Here is a 23,160-nt window from a genome sequence, read left to right as displayed (position 1 = left end):
TGACTGTGCCAGGGAAGGAAACCTATCTTAAGATTCGTGTGACTACTATTTTCCTTGTACAATATTAGCTTATTCAAAGACAAAACTTACCCTTCAATATTTCCTAGATTCAGATTATGGGACTCACCTCACATATATTTTAAGTTTATATGATTATAATTTTATTGGTGAATCTTTTTACAGATTAGTGCTAATGCATGGTTTGTGTGCTTAATAGTTAATATGACAGAAGAAATATGAGTGTGAAAGTAGTTCATCTAAAAGTGTAAAGAATTTTTCCAACAAAATTCACTGCTGAAAAACTGCTTTGATCAATGGTGGCACAGTAGGATTGCATTTAATGTGACTATTTCAAACAGATCCACCAGTGCTTTCTTGGTAAGTTCTTGTTCAATTTTTAAATTTAAATGTGCTCATTTATACAAACAACCACCTGTCTCTCCCTACTCAAGAGTTTTCCACCATTTTCATTCCAAGATGGTATTGCAATGATTTGGACCCAGGTGCCATCACCACCCAAGTTAACCAGTAAGCAGAAGACAGCTGCCACTGTGAGTTAAATATATCTCATATCTTTCCATGCAGGAATTCTGGAAAAGCACATTCAACACAAGGTCAGCAAAACACTTCAGAGGTTCACAGTTCATTGGGGAAATCAGCAGAAGAGCTGGCTGCAGCTGGAACGTATGCTAATCATCTTGGCATCACTTGCAATTTCTGCCACAAGATATCTCAGGGTTGCCATTATTAAAAATGCATCAACCTCAAGTAGTCACCTTCGAGCTCTCATATCCAGAAGGCCTTGCCAGCAACTGAGAGGTGTTTGATGTCAAGCGTAATGAGATAGGTCAACTGGGAAGGTGTACTTTATGAGGGTCTGGCAACCAACATAGCAATAAGGTATAGCCTGCTTTGGTTTTATTACTTATATTTATCAGAAGTTCCTTATCTCTTACAGGAATATACCATAATGTCATTTTTATCTTGCTGCTTAACTGTAAGTTCCCAGAGAATATGCTACTGTGGAGGGTATCTTGAATACCGGTTGCTCAAGATATTTAGTTATTTTTTCCCTTGATATGTGTGTTATGATATGCTCACAGTGGCTATTATATAAATGAATTAATAATTCATATACATAATTGCTTAGAAATCTTTCTATCTTTATAGTTTGCAAATGTTAGCCACAAGGAATAGGATATATAAAAGACTAGGAATAAGATGAAGTTATATCTTTATCTCTTTAATTACAGTAAGATAGCTTCAGAAAAATACTTGTTGAACAGAGGAGTCTGGGAAATTATGAAAAATAATCCAGTTTCCACTCATTTAATGTGTCTGCATTTCCTACTGTTTTGCTAATGAGAAGGCATTTTTTTGATAAAATTAAAAGTTACAGATTTCCACCATAATTGAGGATTTTCTTATAAGGCTCCAGAGTAAACACTAAATGTCCTAGTGAATGATCTACAAAGTACCCATGATGTGATGCTGTACTTAATACATCATTTTTGTATTAAGACAAAATAGAACTTTCTAAAACAGGTCTATAAGTATAAATTTATATATGAAAATTTTTACCAAATGCAGTTACAAAATCATTTGTTGAAAGCTTAATCAACATTTGTTCAATGTTTTATGAATAGAAAAAGCACGGTCTTCCCAGTATTCTTGGTGGCCAAAGTGTGTAGAGTCAGGGAAATACTTACTCATAAGTATGTGCTGACATTCAGAGCAATTTCACTGAAAATACAAGTTTCTACTGTGAGTGAACAATATTTGCACCTTTCCTCTGAAAGTTTTCTTTCTCTTTCTTTCTTTTCAGTAAATTTAAGAGCATTACAAGTAAAATGTAAAATTAAAATATTTCTATCTTCTGGGGTATTGAAGATTTTCCTGTGTGTTAAATAGAGGCCCCGTATTGTGTGTCTAGACACTCTGAGAACCAGAGCTTGTCCCTGAGAGAGAACTGAGGGAGCAGCAATTAGTGAATGGTTGGGGATTGTAAATCAAGTGCTGAAGAGCTTCTGTCTATAACTAGAATGAAAAGATTGCTGTCTTTACTAAACATTTCAGGGGATAACTGCATGAAATTTTACTAGTATGAAATCATTTCTGCATACAATTGTACAATTAATTTTGTTCCTACTTCAGTGATATATTTAATTCTCTAAGTTTACCTAAATAGATAGGTTTAAAATTTAAAAAAAAAAAAGACACTTGAGATGTAATACTTCATGAGCTACTTCTTAACTGGCTCTGTCACTTATGTCATGGACATTAAACTTGGATCTATGGGATTTTTAGAGGAGGTGTCACATTGCAGGTGGATACAGATGGGTAGTATGCTCATGTTCAAAGATAAAGATGATTTAATAGGCTATTTTTGGCCAGAATAAAAAAAAAAAAGACTCTAGGTAAGAAGTTCAGTGTCTTCATTCTGGGATTTCTTTTTAAACATATGGTCTTTCTTATGGCATTATGTTTTTCTGAAGTGTAAGCTGTTCACTGAATATTATGGGTATTTTATATCAGAATGGGAGGATCCTTAGGTCACTGAGTTTGGCCCAACTGCATCTCAAAAAGAATTTGCCATCTGTGCACGTTATCTAAAATGCACTGTTATAAATTTTGTTTTTCATCTCTCAAATCATGTGATTTCATGTTGAGAATGTGTGTGTGTGTGTGTGTGTGTGTGTTTAATTTAAAATGCAATAGAAGGGTTTTCCAAAATTAGTTTATTTCCACATAATTTTACAAGATGCATTATGCTTAGCAAAGCTTTGAGTTTTTTTCTTACGGTAGATAGTCGGGTTTATATACAATTTTGCTTTTTAGAAAACATGAATTCAGAGATTCCATTTCTCTACACATTTTCAAAAGATAACGGTCCTTCCCTGTTCCACTTTCTATCCCTATCTCTCTTTCTTGCTCTTTCTCCTTTTCTACATATGATAAATATATAAAAAGAGAGAATACATAGAAACCTTAACTTTAGTTCCATATATATATATATATATATATATATATATATATATGGGATGTCATTATCTTATAAATATATACATATATAAATATAATACATCACTCATATATATGGAGATATATCTTTAAATTATGTAGTTAATAATATGCATTTATGTTATATTATTATTTAATATGTCATTTATATGCCATTAGCTGTGGAATTTACATACGAGGCTACAGGCAGGGTTGAATCTATTTGACCAATAAAGGAAAATTCCAAACATAATTCAAATGATAAATGTACCTGATTAGAAAAAAAATCCATTATATAACATTGTTTTCAGAATGTGTAGATCCTTTCAAAGTTTTGCAGAAAATCCATATTTCATGATGTTTCTCTACTAGATAGATCTCATTTATGAGCTTTTCAAATTTATTTTGATGTTTCATTGACAAATAGTGTTTAGTGGAGAATTCACAGACTTTTAAAGTTCAAACTCCATTGCACCTCCATATCAGAGAAGTTTCCAACAAGTATTATAATTTCCTTTTCAGTCCATGATCTTCAACAGTGAACTTTAACCTGTACCAGAGTATTCTTATGTATATTTTATCTGTCATCTGATTCCCAGCATTTGACACTACATTTGATGCATAGTAAACAATTAAAGTTACTAGAGCATAATCAATTAGTGAGTAGTCATGCCATTTTTAAAACTCACTTATCAGACATGTGATTGGTATATATATATATAATATTGAAATAATAGCTTAAATGATAAAGCTATCATCAAAAAGATATTTGATTAAAACTACACTGAGGGTTCATCTCACTCTAGTCAGAATGGCAGTTATCAAGAATACAAGTAACAATAAACATTGGTGAGGATGTGGGGGATACTGAAAATTGGTGTGACCACTTTAGAAAGCATTATGGAGATTACTCAGAAAACTTGGAATGCACCCATCATTTGACCCAGTTATCTCCCTCCTTGGTTTATACCCAAAGGACTTAAAAGCAGCATACTACAGTAACACAGTCACATCAATGTTTATAGCAGCTCAATTCACAACAGCTAGATTGTGGAAGCAACCTAGATGCCCTTCAGTAGTTGAATGGATAAATAAACTGTGGTATACATGTACAGTATAATATTATTAGACCATAAAGAAGAAAAAAATTATGGCATTTGCCTGTAAATGGATAGAACTGAAGATCATCATATTAAGTGAAATAAGCCAATCCCAAAAAAACAAAGGCCGAATGTTCTCTTTGATACATGGATACTAACTCACAATAGACCAGGGATAGGAAATGGAGGTCCACTCGATTGGACAGGGGGAGCCAGGAAGGAAGGAAGGGGGTGGGAATAGGAAAGACAGTAGGATGAATCAGACATAACTTTCCTATGTTAATATATGAATATACAACCAGTATAACGCCATATCATGTACAACCACAAAAATGGGAAGTTATAATCCATGTATATATGATGTCAAAACACATTCTACTTTCATGTAGAACTAAAAAGAACAAGTTAAAAAAAATTAAAAAAATAAAACTAGAAAAATTTTTTTTGTCTTGCTCTTAGAAATCTTAGAAATTTGCTGATATCACCAAGGATTTTCTAAGTTAAATTTATCCCAATTATTGGAAAAAAAAGTTTTTCTGACAATTGAAACCTGTTATTGGGTGGTGCCTAAATCCATCTCCTGCCAACTACTAGTCTTCTCAAATAATAATTGAGGAGATAGAATGTCTTAGACATTGTACCCTGAGTATTTTAAAAATACAGCTTATTATTAAAGGAGCAAGTAAACCTACTGACTAGCCTAGAGTGATATGTGAGATGCACTCCACCTCATGGTATAAAAAACAGATGTCTAAAAGGACTTGTCTGATTTAGTGACCCAACAGAAAAGCTGTAAAAAAGGAAAGAAGAAACATAGTCGAGGGAAATGGAGGCAAGGGTCATAAACTCCAGACCATGCCAAGAAATCATTGATTTCAATATGAATGTTATATCATCCAAAAAAATTTATGATATTAACTATACATTTAATATCAACAATAAAATGCTTTTCAAGTGACTTCCCAAGATAAAGGAAAACATTAAAGTAGTTTTCCCAATGGTTTTCCTTCTCAATTTCATCCAGTCCTCCCAACAGAGACTGGTAGCCAAATTTCTCTTGAAAATGGATTTAACCTTAATGAACAGAGATTCTGAAGGATTTGAAGCAGGAAGCAGATGTCAAACATATTCTGTCTTCTTTCAACTTATAAAATATACCACAGAAAGGTGTCATTGTAGCTACAGAGCAGGGACCCATCATTACAGAAGTGTTCATTATAAGGAATCAGATGGGAAATATTACTGTAGGAAGAATGTAGTATTGATTTCTGTAAGTATTCACTGTTGAGACTGTAGAAGTAATTTGTGTCTCATCTACACCATTTGAAGAAAACCAAAATAGTTTTTAAAGTCTCAACTTACTAATGCAATTCTTTCAATTTTTTTTTTATTGTTGTTGTTTTTTTCATTTTAAAATGAAGGAAATCATTTGGGTCATATGTCGTTTTCCTGTTTAACACATATCATAAGCATTTACTTTTGAAATATCCTTCATACTTGTTGTATGTAGCTATCTTTCTTTACTATATGTTCATGTTTATGCAAAAACAAATATTTGATAGAGAGGTAGTCTTGCACTTAAACTTTCAGAGTTTGAATTCTAGTTATTATTTTAAAACTGCATGATTTTGAGGAAGATATTTGACCTCCCACGATTTCATTTTCCTCACTTTTAAAAAGAAAATAATAGTAATACATATCTCCTGGACTTGTAATAAATTAACAAAGTGTGAATAAATTCCCTTATATAGTACAATGGATATTAAGCATTGATAAAATTTGATGACTATTCTAACACATATGAACTTCAAATTAAGTGGTTTTTAAAAATATTTTGCAAAAGTAGAAATGACTTGCGGTCAATTATTTTTATCTTTGAAATACTACTGTCAAAAAAATGCTACTATCATATAAATAGCATTATGTGATGTTTTCTTTTTATTCTAATGTGAATGTAAATAATTATGATAGAAACTATTGCACTAATGTCCTAGACTTGGGACACTTGAATACTTGGAGATCATTAAATGATTATTTTGATAAAACAATTGATTAAAAAAAAACTCACAAATCCAGTCTATCTCCCCATTAAGTCTATGAAACATGCATTATTAAGCAAAGCAACCAAATATAAGATAAGAGTGTTGGGAGAAATCCTAGTTCTTGGCTGCCAGTAGTGAATGTCTCAAGTGTGTAAACTTGCAGGGAGGAGCATTTCGCTTCTCCTACCTAGGAAAGTAAACAACTGCCCCAAGTTGACTCAGTGTTACCTAGAGAACCCATATAGGAGCCTGGTGGTCTGATCCCCCTTGGTACATTGTGATTGGGCAAGAAGCCCATAAAATGTATAGCTGTTCCCACAATAAACGAGTTTGCAAGCTGCTCACCACAAGCCTGCTTCCACCCAACTCCCAGAGTCTAGGGGGTCTTGACTCTGCGTCCTTACCAGCATCTGAGCTAGCCTGGCACAAACTACATAAAACAGAGAAAGAGAACCATGTATTTGGCTAAAAGGTTTATAAGTGTTGAGGATATTCTTAAATATTTTAAATGCACCATTCAGATTTTTAACTTCAGGCAAACATTATAACTTCCATATATCTTTTTGTCTTTAAAAAAAAAGAAATAATATGACTGTAATACTGGATTCTTGTAAAGCATGTAGAAAACAATATAGTAAGAATTTTTCTAGTCTTAAAAACTTGCTTTTTTAAAATTTAACATTCCTTTTGCCTTTTGCATGGTTTCACTATATAAAACTAAAAAATAAACTTTGGGAAAACTATATTGAAAGGCCTGACTGAAGGAACAATGAAGTAAGGAGTCATAACTTTTCAGGATAAAATTATTGGAAATATCAAAAAATCAATTAAAGTAACATTACTTGGGTACCATTCAGGGTTCTGCTGCACATACAATTACGTATCTTGGACATATTTCTTAATCCCTCTAATATTCAAACCTCTTTTCTGAAATCTGTGACCAATCATTTGTATATCAAATACTTTCTTTCCAGTATAAGGTTATACTTTCCTGAATGAGAGTTTTGAGGGAAACCACTCTTCATTCATGGACTAAACATATTTGGAATAAATTAGGAACAATTATAGGAATAGAGGTATAGAAATATACAACAATACCCTAAACCAGAGTCAGAAATAGGCATACTTAAAATTCAACTTTGATAGTGTGACTAAATATTTAATGCTATTGTTTTAAACATGCCACCACAACAGAACATTCAGACTACACAGAATAGTTTAAAAGCTTCACAGAGAGGCATTCAGATTTGAATTTGAGAAATGGGTCCAAATGATACTTGTCTTAAATCTCTACTCAATTATCAAAAAAATTAAATTACAAAATAAAATTTAAATGAAACTGTTCTAACCTTGATTAAATTGAACTGCACAGAACAATAGATGAAAAAAATTGCAACTATGTCTCAAAAGGTGAATTTTGTGCTCAATAGGTACTCTTTTCCTAAGAGTGTAAATATTGTCTTTTCTCTTGGTATTGTTGTCTTTTATTTAAAACAAACAGGTATTCAGATGGCCATTGTTACGAATGATTGACTATAACCATAACTGAAGTCAAAAACTTTAAAGTGGCAGTAGATTGAGAGGCACTATAAGCTGCAAGAAAAGGGGAAAAAAGAGTAATTTTTGTTAAAGTGTTTACTTTTGCAATATAGATTTTTCTGGGACTTATACACTGGCAATTCAAAACATCTGCAGGGACCTAAAATCAGAGCTCACATTGTCATTATAAAACAAGCATTCTTGACTTAGTGTCAACCTTTGTTAGGGAAGCACTATTTTCTGAGAGACAGGGAAATATGTTTGTAGGGCAGAGGCTTATAAGATTTTCTCTTCTGGACCCCTGAGTAATGATATAAGCCATTCTCACTGTTTGTCTTCTAGTCCATTTCCCACATTATTGAAAGGTAATATATAGTTGCCTCTGAGACTTTATGACTTAGAAAGCACTAAATACCAAATTGCATGTTTTCATCACTCTCAACTAGTAAACCAAAATCTGCTATCTACCATGACCTCAGGAGTGAAATGTTCCAGTTAATCAGATAGGCTTATGCTCTACTACTTCTTTCACTTTTCAAACAAATCTCTCAGAAACACTATGATCTTTATAGATTCCCGTACCCTGTATTTCCAGATGCCCAGTAGTTAACATGAGAAAATCAGGTTTGCATTTTTTTGTATTCATTCACAGGTCCTAGGACTCAGACATGATTTTTAGTGGATATATTTGAATAATGAGGACAGAAATTATATCTGGCTACCTTATATGATCAATATACAGGACATTGTTTTAGTCCACTTTTTTTTTATCATTGTGGCTAAAAATACCTGACAAGCAGAAGAGTAAAAATGTTTATTTTGGTTATGGTTTCAAAAATCTCAATCCATACACAAGTAACTTCATTCCTCCGGGTCCAAAGTGAGGTGCAACCTCATGGAGGAAGAGTATGGTGGAGGAAGCAGCTCAGGAAAAGACAGTCAGGAAGAAGATAGAAAGCTTGCTTGCCAGGGACAAAATGTAAACCCCAAAGTCACACCCCCCAGGAACTTATCTCCTCAACCACAACCTGCCTGAAACTGCCTGCCTACAGTTACCCCCCAGTTAATCCATGTAAGTGAATTAATCCACAGATGAGGTTAAGGTTCTCATAATCCAATCATTTCACCTCTGAAAATTCTTGCATTGTTTCACACATGAGCTTTTGGGGGATATCTTACATCTAAAACATAATAGATATTATTGAAATCAAAGAAGGTTCCTTTCAATAGTTATTATTCCAAGAAATAACCAGTATGTCAATCTTTATCACAATATGCTAATTTTTCTTGTTTTTAAATTCCAATCAAGTGGAAGTTTACAATGTGAGCTTTTTGTTGCTGGCTTCTTTGAGTAAATATTATGACTGAAATATTCATTGGTGTTGAGTTTAACAGTAATTGGTTCATAGAATATAATTTTCTTTAGCCTAAACATAGAGTATTTCCAGAAAGGAATGGCTATGAATAATTAGTAATGCCATTATATATATTATTAATTTTTTAGTGTATTTCTGTTTCATGTATAACTACAGGAGCAATTACTGAGTGATGGGGCTGGCGTATGCTCAGTTTTAGAAGACACTATAAAATAAACAGTATTGTATAGTAGATAATTTCTACTTCTACCAGTAGTGTTTGACCGGTCTAGTACTTTTTTACATTCTAGTATATATATTCATATTTTATTATGGGCTTCATTTGTATTGCTCCTATATGCTTACCAGAATTTTGATTATCTTTATAAGAAACAATATTATTTTTGCCAAATTTGTGGGTGGTTGTCTGTTTTTTTGTTTGTTTGTTTGTTTGTTTTTAAGTGGGAGTTAACCAGGGATTGAATTCAGGGACATTCAACCACTGAGCCACATTCCCAGCCCTATTTTTATTTTTTATTTAGAGACAGGATCTCACTGAGTTGTTTAGCACCTAGCTTTTGCTGCGGCTGTCTTTGAACTCTTGATCCTCCTGCCTCAGCCTCCCAAGTCTCTGGATTTATAAATATGTGCCATCTTGCCCAGATGTTTTGTTTTTTTTCTTATTGATTTTTAGATATTCTGTATTCCACATGTGAGCCCTTTGTTATATGTATTGCAATGTCTTTTCCCAATGATTGCCTTGGTTTTTTACTCCTTTGCTGCTGTGTTATAAGAACTATGCCCTAAATATAATACAGTATGTATCTAACTTTCCATCATGGTTAGTTAATACTTTGGGTCCAGTGAAAGATACTACATCTCCCTCTCACCCTACTTCAAGGTAAATCAGATGTTCTTTTATAGGACCTTCAAGAAACTATTTGCACTTTTTGTATAGTCTTTAGTCCGTGTGGTATTTATTTCTGTATGTTGTGTATGTGCTTTATTTTTTCATATAGACATCCAGTTGGTCTAGATATGTAAGAGTGGTATTTTTTATTCTTAATTATTTCCATTAGTACAGTCTTCTCGCCCCAGAGTTTGAGGGAAGGCTCTTAAAAACAATCCAAAATTTTTCAGACAATAGTATTTCTTTTTATATTGGTTCTTATGTTATTTTTTTTCTAATATGAGTTTCACTTTAAGTTATTTTCTTTGTTGATATGAAGATATTCACTTGTTCATTTAGGCTTGCAGTTTTACTGTCTATAGTGATGTCTCTTATATTCATTATGCCAGCAAAGATTTGTATTCTATGCAACAGGTAAAGACAACAGTTAAAGAGAGAATGAAAAACATAAATTGTATTAAACAATGAGAATTGGTCCGTGGTATGGTGAAGGACATTAGTGACCTTAAACAATAATTGTTTTGACAAAATATTGAAGAAAAACATTGTAATGAGCGAATAGAAGGTAATAATGCTGAGAAAGACAATGCAGATGATTTATTCTAAAGATTTTGATGAGGGTATGTTAATCTAATTGAGTTGTAGCCAGCATATATGGTGTCAAGGGAGAATATTTATTAACAGGTAATACATCAAAACTTTTATTATGAATATTACCATATGATTCCATTTCAATATGATTTAAAAGACAGAATTTCAATCCTACTGACTTTGAAATTCAATGCAAAGTACATGGAATATTCTTTATCACAAATCATTGTGGTTGGATTTTTGTCTGCTCAGAAGATATGCAGATGTGCTAAGTCATAAGTGTACCTGGTGTCTGGGAATGTTAGTTAGAAATAAGGTCTTAAGTTCTTTCCCCTTTGTCTAATCCAATGGACTCCTGTTGTCCCCCTTCCCCTTGTTGTGTGTTAGCATCCACTTATCAGAATGTTTGCTCCTTAGTTTTGGGGGATTGGCTTATTTCACTTAGCTTGATAGTCTGCAGATCCATCCATTTACTGGCAAAGGAAGGGAGAGGGTATGGGAATAGGAAAGATAGTAGAATGAATAACTTTCCTATGTTCATTCATGAATACACCACCAGTGAAACTCCACTTTATGTACAACCACAAGAATGAGATCTTACCTGGAATAAGTTATACTCCATGTATGATAATATGTCAAAACACACTCTACTGTCATGTATGTCTAAAAAGAACAAATAAAAATTAATTTAAAAAGAAATAGGGTCATCACAAATATAATCAAGTTGAGATGAGGTTATTAGAGTGAGCTATGATATTATATAGTTTGTGTCCTTAGAAGAAGTGTGGGTTTTGAAAGAATGTCAATCAATTACAGAGGCAGAGATAGAAATAGTGCAGCTGTAAGCCAAGGAAAGTTGGACTTGGCAGCCCTCACCAGAAGCTAGGAAGAGGGAAAGAAGGATTCTTTCCTAGGTCTCAGCAGGAACATGCCCTGATGATTCCTTCATTCCAGAGTTATACTCTCCAGAACTGTGAGATAATAAATTTGTATAATGTTAAGTCACCTGGTTTGTAGTATTTAAGTATGGCAGTCATAGGCTAATAATAAAAAAACAAAATAACTAATCTTTACAAAAAAGAAGCATGTGGGTCCTGATTGGTTAGTAAAGTGAAGGGAGTTGGGTTTTTTCTTCTTCTTTGATGTACTTTTATATTTGTTCTTATTAGTTATACATGACAATAGAATGTATTTTGACATACTATACATATATGAAGTATAACTACTCATTCTTCTGGTTGTACATGATGTGCAGTTACACTGGTCCTGTATTCACATGTGAACATAGGAAAGTAACATCTGATTCATTACTATTTTTCCTATTCCCATTCCCCTTTCCTTCCCTTCAATCCTTTTGTCTAACCAAAGTACTTCTATCTATCCCTCCTCCCCTTATTGTGAGTTAGCATCCACATGAGTCAGAACATTCAGTCTTTGGTTTTTTGGGATTGGTTTATTTCACTTAGCATGATAGTCTCCAATTCCATTCATGTACCTACAAATGCTATAATTTCATTTCTCTTTATAGTTGAGTAGTATTCCATTGTGTATATATACTACATAAAGAATATTTTCTTTATCCTTTCATCTGTTGAAGGGCACCTAGGCTGGTTCCATAATTTAGCCATTGTGAATTGAGCTACTATAAACATTAATGTGGCTGTGTCACTGTAGTATACTGATTTTAAGTCCTTTGGGTGTAAACTGAGGAGTGGGATAACTGCCTCAAATGGTGGTTCCATTCCAAGTTTTCTGAGGAATATCCATACTGCTTTCCAAAGTGGTTGCACCAATTTTCAGTCCCATCAGCAATGTGTGAGTGTACATTTTCCCCCATATCGTCACCAACATTTATTGTTTCTTGTTTTCTTGATAATTGTCACAGGCTGGAATGAGATGAAATCTCAGTGTTGTTTTATTTGCATTTCTCTAACTGCTAGGAATGTTGAACATTTTTTCATATATGTGTTGATTGATCATATTTCTTCTTCCATGAAGTATCTGTTGAGTTCCTTTGCCCATTTATTAATTCAGTTATCTTTTATATTTTTGGTGCTAAGTTTTTGAGTTCTTTATATTTTCTCCCATTCTAATAGGCTCTCTCTAAAGTGAAGGGAGTTTTAATTTTATTTTCAGTACTAGGAATTTAGCTCAGGGGTGCTTTACCACTGAATTACATCCATAGCCCATTTTTTATTTTTTATTTCGAGTCAGGGTCTTAAATTACCATCATCCTCCTGTCTTAGCTTCCTGAGTAGTTGGAATTACAGATGTTCACCACCACACACGGTGGGAGTTTAGAGTTTTTTTAAAGTAGAGAGCATGAAGTACAGTCAGCCCAGAAAGTGAGTAATCACATGAGAAATTAAGTGGTAAATCAGGTAAGATTACTAATACTGAGGGTCCAGATGTAACCCCTGGTTATATGTTTAAGGTGGGACATGCGTACTTGGTTTTAAACTTTGTGTCCTAGGCATGCTCCACTATTTCATGCAGGTATAAATTTTTTCAAGGTACATAAAATAATATTCAGACTAAATTGCTTTAGTATTCAAAGGTATATGCAAGTGAAGACAGTCACAGACACTAGAGCATTATCTGGTAAGGATGGAAGGACAATAAACATAAATGTGGTGGGTTTCACTGGTGGGTGGTTTTATCTGGGATTGAAAATTGTTAGTTTATTTAGAATATATAAACGGAAACTGTGATAAATCAGGTTTGGGGTGGGATGCTTGAAATGAATATTGTGTAGTCATGCACTATTTAATATTAAAATAATGAGCTTCCTACATGTGTACTGTTCAGGGCACAGATACAAAGTCAAATGTGTTGATGGACCACTGAGGTCAGTAGATAAGGTTCCTGTCATTCAGATATGGCAGGACCTGGGCTCTGGCCTACATTGTCTTCATATAGTAATTAACATCTGGCATACAACTGCTTTTAAGAGTGACACTAATCCATTCCACAGTAAGAAAATAAGATACTCCTCCACCTTACCTTAAGGCCATAGAAGTAGGTGGTTAAGGTGAAGGAGAGGGAAAGTCTGTTGGAATGAAGTGAGGGAACTAAGAGGTGAGATGTCAGATGTGTTTTGAAACATGGGGATTGATACTCTAAATTGAGGTAGTGATAAAGATGGAGAGGAAGGTGTTAAGAACTTCAGTTAAAGAAGAATTAGTGTTAGACTTAGAGGACTGGAGAATATGAGTGGTATCAGCAGAACATGATTTGAAGAAACTAAAATTTTTAGAGATGTGACTGAAGAACAGTATGGAACTTGAAAGAAGCAAGAACAACATTTTCCTCAAATGCAGTCCCAACATTGATTAGTATTTGAGGGAAACAACAACAACAACAACAAAAAAAAAAACACCTACCACTTGATAGAAGTACAATTAAATCAGAATCTAGAGAATTTAGAAAGTTTCAGAATGAAAAAAAAAAAAAGAGGATAATGTTTTTACATAAGAAAAAGTTGGGGCTGGGGAGATAGCTCAGTCAGTAGAGTGCTTGCCTTGCAAGCACAAGGCCCTGGGTTTGATCCCCAGCACTGCAAAAAAGAAAAAAGAAAAAGAAAAAAATGAAAAAGTTGAAGCTACATTGGATTTTGCTGAACACATACAATGAATTTTCATAGGGAATGCTATTGGAGGTTTTTGTCATTGATACTGACACATCTCAAGCTTTATATCTTGAGATATAAATGATCAGGAAAACCTGATCATCCTAATTAAAGCCTCCTGCTTAGTTCTAATGTGGGGCAGTTCTTGGTGATGAGATGGGTATAATTGAGGCTGTGAAATGTTTGATCTATTGGTAGATTTATATTTAGTCAAGAAAAACAACATTAAATTAAATCTGAATTACATATAAGCAACAAATAAAAGTTTTATTATAAATAGTAAATATTGCATGGCATCTACTTAAACTAAAAATTATTTGTTGTTTATTTGAAATTCAAAGTTGACTAGGCATCTTGTCTTTTATCTAGCAAATTCATTTATATAGCACATTTACCTCCATACTTTCTTGAAGCTGTTGGTAAAGTTATCTTAGAAACTAACAAGTGAACTTATAAGGGTTTTGTTTTTTTTTTTTTTTTCCATCTGAACTCAGGAAAAGTCAAATAAGAAATTATTTCAGAAGTGACTGGTAACTATAACTAGAGAATCAGGTTTCTAAAAGTAAGGGTTTCCAAATGGCACTTTTGCTTTTTGTTTTCTAAGTCATTTCTTCTATTTCTTCTTCTTTTTTTGGGGGGGGAGTTACCAAGGATTGAACTCAGGGGTACTCAACCACTGAGCCACAGCCCCAGCCCAATTTTGTATTTTATTCAGAGATAGGGTCTCTCTGATTTGCTTAGCACCTTGCCATTTCTGAGGCTGGCTTTGATCTCATTAACCTCCTGCCTCAGCCTCCTGAACTTCTGGGATTACAAGCATGCACCACCATACCCAGCTTATGTCATTTCTTCTTTATGTTTGAAGGTTAATTTTTGTGGACATAGACTTTATTCAGGTTGACTGTTTTTTAGTTTTTCCCTTCAACACTTTGTAGGGAAGGCCCAAGATGGTTATAGTTAGGTCCCTCACAGAGGTTTCCAGAGTACCATGATGGTTCTTGCTGTCAAGGTCATGAACACCCCAATTTAGCACAGGTACTCAAGATCATAAATATTTGCCTGTGACATTCATCCACTTATGTAACCTGTTGGCGATGTGCCTACTTTGTCTGGTGTGCATATAAAAAGAGGATGGAAGGACTCAGTGCTAAATGGATCTGACTGGGGGAGTAGAGCTAGAGGCTGGAGTTGCCAAAATAAACACTACTATCTACTGTTTCAACTCATCCTCCTTCACCTGCCAGGACCCTTACTCTGTTTCCTGTAGGCTGAGCCTCCATCTAACACATTTCAAATATTTAACTCCACTCACTTCATCCTTCTATGCTCTTTGATGAGAAAACCACTGAAATATTTGTTACTTCTTGTTTTTAAGTAAGATGTTTTCTTTCCAACTCTCCCCACCCCTTTCTGCATTGCTTTCAAAATTTTCTATTCATATTTGGTTTATGTGATATATCCCTACATGCAGAATTTTTGACATATATATTGCTTGGTATTCTCTGAGCTTCCTGGATCTTTGAGTTAGTTTGTTTTCAATTTTGGAGAAATTTTGACCATTATTATTGCAAATACATTATTCATTCCATTCTCTTTCTTCTAATACTCCATTTATGTGTATTTATAGCTTTTCAAATTGTCCCATAGTTATTAGATATTCTGTTCTGTTGTTGTTTTGTGTTTTTTATTCTAGTTTATACTTGCATTTCAATATAGGAAATTTACGCTAGCATAGGTTTAAGTCCATTGATTCTTCCTCATAAGGTCCACCCTACTAATGAGCATCTTAAAGACATTCCTCATGTTTGTTAAATGTGTTTTTTTCCCCTAGCATTTCATTTTGATTCTTTCTTAGCTTAAACTACACATCTACTTTTACAGTAAACGTCATAATATATTAATCAAGGTTACTTAAACTCCCTGTTTTACATTTCCAACATTTGTGTCAAATGAATTTTTGTTCTACTGTGCATTTCATCTCTTCCATTACCATTTAACTTTTTTTGGTAATATATATGATGTTGGATATCAAACCCACATCCTTGTACATACTACGCAAGTACTTTATCACTCAGCAACATATGCAACCCAAATATGCTAGGTAGTAGCAACTAAGGAAAAGGCCTCTAGTGTGAAGACACTTGAGGTAATTTGAGGTTAAAAATTTAGTTACTGGAAAGCCGTCTTCTTTAATGATTGCTGTTGCTACTGGTCCCGTGTCTTTTTTTTTTTTTAGCCTTTGGACTTGCTGGAGAACTTTCCCTTCAGCACACACCTTCCAGTTCTTTCAGTGGTAACACATTGTTGGTACACTAGCACCCATTTGACATGGTAGCAAGTTGCTGAGAGGAAGATGTTTGTACTCTTAGGATTAAATCACATTTTTTGTGTCTTTGTCCACAGGATGTCAGGACACCTTCACAAATGTTTCTTATTGTTTTGTCATTACTTCCAGAAGAAGCTGTAGATGGATGCGTACCCTTCCCTCCAGTTATGATAAGGCTTTCAGAGTTTTATCACTTGGGAGTAAATACATACTTTGGAGATTCTGCTACAAGTATTTAAAAATGGTTCTTTTCCCTCTCACTGGGCCAGGTCCTTGAGGGAATCTTTACTGTAAAAATTTGGTGGGATTCATGAGAAAAGAACTTCCAACATGTGGGGACCCCCTATGGCTATGGGCCCAGAAGTTTCTCCTGCTTCTACTTGATGCTCATCTTGTGGCATTTCAAGTGTTCCTCTCAGTTAATGGCTTCAGAAGCTTTTGATCCAGGTAAGTAAAACCTCCACAGAGATTCTCTGTGGCCACCTATTTCTTGGAGTGACAGTTTGCCCTGAATACTCATTTCTCTGGTGAGTACAAGAAAAGTTGTTGATTTTCTTCCAGAATTTTTGTTGTTGTTGTAAAGATGAGAAAGATGAATACTTGATTCTTCATATTTCAGAGCTAAAATTGCCTTTTAAAACAATATATTACTGGCCAGTCATACCATCAGGCATACAGGGGTTTTGGCAAATGGAAATATTTTGGCAATAATAGAACCAATCAAATGTTTTCAAATATATTACTTGTTGGTCTCCTGTGTGCATGAAATAGTAGAAATGACCAAATACACCAAGAGATGGAAATTTTTTCTAGGTGATTACATATATTTTTAAAATTATATTTTATATACACATTTTTACTATAGGAAGTACCATCATCTATAAAATTAAGAGATAAACTTTGTAGAAAGTCTGCATTTTGCTCTGGAAAGTTCAGAATGCTGAGCAAGCTGGGAAACTTAAGTTTCCAATAACAAGTCTCAGAATTTCTATGAAGATGATACAGTACTGACAATTTAAACAATATTATAGTATAAATATGTGTTGAAAATGTAGAGCAGAGAAAACTGACTTTCTTCCGCACATCTAAGTTCTTTGCATGGGCTACAAATTAAACTGGAATATGACAGATTAATAGTTGCAAAAACATTTTAATTATACATGTATGCACAAGAGTTTCACAAAAATATGAGACTCAAAATAATGAAGGGTCAGATGAATGATGCTTATATAGCACCTTAAGTTATAGAGACAAACAAAGATTTGGGACTTCTGGGGGATGTGGAAGCAAATGATAAGGGTAAGAAAAGCATGGTGAATAAATATTGCCTTGTTATGTAGAGAGTCTCTCAGGTGATGAAAGTTATCCTTGGACAACTCTTTTCCTGATATAGCTTATTTTACTACTAGAGATTTCCTTTAAAATTGTTTCTCTTGCAAATGTAAAGTGTTTCAGTGCTATTTTTCTGTCTGCCGTTTCTTAAAATAACTACCCTGACATAATTTAAATGACAAAGAAGCATATTTGGCATTGCATTTTCTGGTACATTCATATTTTCCAGTCGTGTGTACTGAACTTCAACAAAAGGTTGTTTTAGAACTAAGTCCTTACAGTATATGAGTGTGTGTATTACATGCATTGGTATGCAATTTGTGCTCCACTCTTTTAAAGTAATACCTCATAATACAGGTTCAGTTTTCTGAAGTGGAAAAAGATATAGCAGCAGGTTCTACAAAAGCTCTGTGGTAGAGTTCCCTCACGACAACTGGATGTGGTAGAAGGAGGATCAGGAGTGTATCACACCCAGGTTTACATACCAATTGCCACCAACTGACTAACTTAAAATGTGACCTTTCTAGTTCTGTGTTCTATTCCCCTAAACTGTCATTGTGATAATTCCTTTCTTTCCTCATAACCTCCCTCTGTCACTTCATTCCTGCCATTTATCTTGTGTTATTATGCATACATTCTGAAAATAAATCCTTAAAATCCATAATCTCCAAGTTTATCAGACATACAGAGCTTTTCTGTTTAATTATTTGCTGTATTTCCACAATCTATTCTATTGATCTTTCTTTAATATTTCTTTTATTGGTTCTTCTTAGTTACACATGAGAGTAGAGTCTATTTTGATAAAATTATACAAGCATGTGCTATATTCCTCAATTTTAAATCCCCTAAATATTTCACCTAAGTATCTTTTATAGTGATGACTTTTCCCCTATGCTTGTTCTTATATGTATGTTCAGACAAGTTCTACCTTCTTACAGATCTAATCCGTGCCTAAGATCATTTCTAGAATAATTTCTGGATTGGTGTGGTGGTACACACCTAAAATCCCAGCAACTAGAGGCTAAGACAGGAGAATGCAAGTTCAAGGACAGGCTCAGCAACTCAGATCTTGTCTCAAAATACAAATTAATAGGGTTGCAGATGTAGATCAGGTAGAACATCCCTGGGTTCAATCCACAGTACTGCCAAAAAATAAAAAATAAAATTCTAGATCACTATTTCTCATATTCCTGTTGCTAATTTTTAGATAAACTTGTATGTCTTGAAACATTACTAAATGTCTTTATTGACTAGTTTAAGGCCCTAAAATTCAGAAAAAAAAAAAAACCACACACATAATCATATCACTCTATGTGTTTAGCATGTTTTGTTCATAACATATGCTAAGTATATAGTCCCTGTGGGATAAATTTTGCAGTGGCTCAATCCTTGTCACAATGATTTTGAAGATTACCTCCAGGCAAGCTGGAAAGTATGTCACATCACCCTCCCTGAACTCTCACTGGGGCGTCATGCTTCAACATCAACTAAGAAGTAAAAAGAACTTTGTTCCGTATGCATTTGATTATGTAGGAGAGGTTTGGATCTTAGTAGTCCATATTTTCTCTACTATGTGGCTGAATCTAAGCTGTATCTGGGGATTTTTTTTTTTTAAATCCTTAAAATAGTACCAGACTTTTTCCAAGTTCTCATGAAATGGGAAAAAAACTAATGTTATACCAAGTAATTTTGTATGTCATGCAAAGGTCTTTTATTAGACCTCACTGGTGCTTCAACTACCTGAGCCTGCTTAACTGGCTTGAGGATTAAAAATATTAGTTTAATATGTTTTCTGTGCTTACCTGCCATTTCTTCTGGCAGTAATAACAACTTATAATATTCACATAAGTATGTTAAATCTTACTTTAATATGTAATGGAGTATAGCCCACTCAGCAGGGACCAATAATCCTTTGACTGAAGCTAAAATTTAGAAGCATCAATATTGTATGTTTGAACTCTCTTCTTACCTTTCCCAGATCAGAAATAAAAAATTTATACATAGATTTATATAAACATGAATACACATATTTCCTCTGTTATGTTCACTTGTGTCACCTTTATTTTTACCATGAAAACACACAAGTAGATTAATCTATCTCTTAAAATAACTCAAATACACACTTTTGTTAAAAGAATTTATGAATTTTCTCTTGATTTTTAAGCCACATATGTCTTAAATCACCCAAAACCAGTTCAGGTTTCTCATCTTTACTTTAAACTCTAAGACCTGCAGTAGATCTGAGTTGACATTAGCATTCCTTTTCAACTCTTCACAAATGATCACCTGCAAATAGCACAAACCAGTCATTTGAATGTCCTTGTTAGTATTGATATTTATTTTTCTTGATGTAAGGTTTTTCTACAATAACCTCAAGAAAATATTAGTTACATTTTTTAAGAAGACTTAAAAAGAGTCAATGTCATTTCTCAGGGATAGAGAACTTTTGGACAAATAATTCACTTTATAAGTTGTGAAATCTACATGTATTTTGTTCAAAGTAAGAAAAGGAAATGTGTATTGTGAGAAAGTCAGTCTTTTGAGAAGATGTAAACAAGTCACAGAGAGCAAGTGAGGTAGAGAGGGTTAGAACCAGTAAACATCCAGTGCCGAAATTGGGCTGCAGAAGGGCCAAGATTAATCATAGCCAATGAGGTATCATCTGTAGTCAAATATACTTTTAATATCAGTTTGCATTGACTTCAGTATGTTCACCATTTTTATTTATTTATTTTGCAGTGCTGGGGATCAAATCCAGTTCCATGTACATACTAGGCTGTCATACTAGCTCTGTCACTAAGCTACCTCCCTAATTCTGACTCGTTCCCCCATTTAAACTACTTAAGGATTTTCTTCTTTTATAAATCCTTACATGATTACTGTGTGATTGTAAACATAAATGCAATAATGTATAATATGGTTTGAAAAGAACACCTAAAACAGAAAAAAAAGTTAATTCTTGTTAACATAATGAGATATTAATACTAGTTAATCTTTCTACTTAGTAAGAATATTATTAGATATGGTTTAATCATATCCTTCAGATATTCACAGAATTTGTATTTTAAAATAATTAAGAATTTAAAAATGTACCCTTGAAGTATATGGGTTGAAAGGCTTGATCTCTCCAAGGAAAGATTAATATTTTATAAAAAGACTCAGATCTAGAATATTTTATTGAAATTCTTGAACACCAGAGATAACAAAATATTGTAATTCCAAATAGAAGTAAAACATACTTACAAAGGAGGCTCTTGCAAACACCTGATTTCTACCTGAAATTATGAATACTAAAATCAATAGCCATCTGCATGTACATAAGAAAAATGGACAAAAGTCTGTTAATTCTATATCCAGTCAAGATAACAGCAATGTGACAAATACAGTGCATTTTGAGAAACATAAGAATTTAAGTAAAATTTTAAAATATAAAGCATTTTTTTTTTTCATTGTATGAGTATTTACTATTACATTTCCTGAAAATTTAGGGTTTGGTAGAAAGTCATAAAATGAAAATATTTGCCAAAAAAACTAAACATATACAAACATAATCACATCATTTTCCAGGTAATTTGCAAATTCATAAATAATTTAGATAATAACTATAATAACTATTAAACCATAACAAATTTTAATTTGTGCTTACATATTTACTTTTACATTTACAATCGCATGGTTCTTCACATATACTTAGAGAAGTTATAAAGCAGTATTTAATCATTGATTTCTTCAAGTAAAAGAAAGTCAAATATCTAAGAGAAAATTAAAAATCTTAAATGTATGAAATTTTAAAACACACCATATGTAGATATGTAGGCAAAGAATAGAGTACCAGTGACAAAGTTAGAAAATAGAGGAAGAAACATTCATTGTGTATGGAAAGTGCATTTTCCTTCTTACTCTGAGGTAAAGGTATCCCGAAGCTACTTTTTATCATTAGATGTCTATTGCTAATACTAGATAGTTATGTATCTGAAAACACACACACACACACGCACATGAAGTTACATATTTTGAAATTTCATAAAAATGGTAACACAAAAAGTGTTTAGGCATCACATGACCAAGCAGCATCCTGGGCACCTAGCTGTGGGCAGCCGGGCATGGACCTTCAGGCAGCCAGGTCCCAGGCACTGGGGGCCGCGGGGTCGCCTCGGGGATCCCCACTGCAGAGAGTGCGGGAGGCGCCCCCAGCCCTGAGGCTGGTTTTGCCACAGTGGACCACCCTGGTCAGGAAAGAGACTGCTCCAGCCGTGAATCGGCTAGATAGTGGAGAGCAGAGCATCCCTAATGACATTCCTACTCATGGAGAAGGCACACATTCTGAAGAGGAAGGCTTTGCTGTAGAGGAGGAGGAGTCTGATGGGGAACCGAACCCCTGGGAGCAGTCAGAAGGAACGCACTGCCCACCCAAGGAGCAGACTGCAAATCTTTTCAATGTGGACTGGGACTTGGAGTTGAAAGCGGATCAAGGAAATCTTTATGATGCTTATTACATCCAGAGCAGCATTTCTCAAGAGATCAAAACTTGAGTATGGTGTGCACCACAAGGAGACATGATGATCTACGACCCCAGTTGTCATTATCCATCTCCACTGATACCCCACTATTCCAAGATGGTCTTTGAAACAGGACAGTTTGATGAAGATTGAATGTGAAGCTTTTGCCTCATGGGTAGGTGAGTCCTTCAAATCAAGGTCTCCTCCTGTCTCTGAGGTGAGATGTCCTAATTGAGACAATGTTCCCAGTGGTTTCTGAGCCTGGGTTACACAGACTGGTGTTAAACAAGGTCCCACAGTTCTTCACAGTTCTGTTGTTGCTGTTGTTTGTAAGACTCCTCCTTGGAATGTGTGCGTATTATTCGTGTCTGTGTAAGGAGGAGTTGTGTTCTTTATAAATAAAGGTAGGGAAAAAGTAAAAAAAAAAAAAAGTGTTTAAATTTTTGGTACTTTAAATAAATGTTGGGAATATTCTTGAGCACATCTTCTGCACATGTGAGACAATTTCCAGACCCATTTCTTCTACCTCTTCTTTCTTTCATTTTCCCATTACTACCGGGGAAGAAATTCACTATTTACTGGTACTAAAACCTTCATATTTATAAATGTTGTCAAGTTGTTTCTGTGTACTCTCTTTAATGAATTTTTAAAGCCTTAATATTATTAGTTTTTGTATATATTTGGGAAAGATCTGACACTCAATTTAAAATGTACCATTTTTATTTCATAAAGAAAATCTTTTAATGTTAATATAGTTATAAACTTATGAAAATGGTATATGTCTGAAATGAGAGTAACAGACTACATTCTTTTAAAATCATAATTTTTTAGAACTTCA

The 23,160-nt window shown here is 34.0% G+C and overlaps 1 pseudogene; it reads left to right on the top strand.

The window, feature by feature from the left end:
- Positions 1–21,926: 21,926 nt before the first annotated feature.
- LOC124958209 (coordinator of PRMT5 and differentiation stimulator-like) lies at positions 21,927–22,475 on the top strand (annotated as a pseudogene).
- The last annotated feature ends 685 nt before the right edge of the window (positions 22,476–23,160 follow it).

The sequence above is a fragment of the Sciurus carolinensis genome, chromosome 11 (assembly GCF_902686445.1).
Source record: "Sciurus carolinensis chromosome 11, mSciCar1.2, whole genome shotgun sequence".
NCBI lineage: Eukaryota > Metazoa > Chordata > Mammalia > Rodentia > Sciuridae > Sciurus > Sciurus carolinensis.
This window is presented reverse-complemented; position numbering and strand designations above follow the sequence as displayed.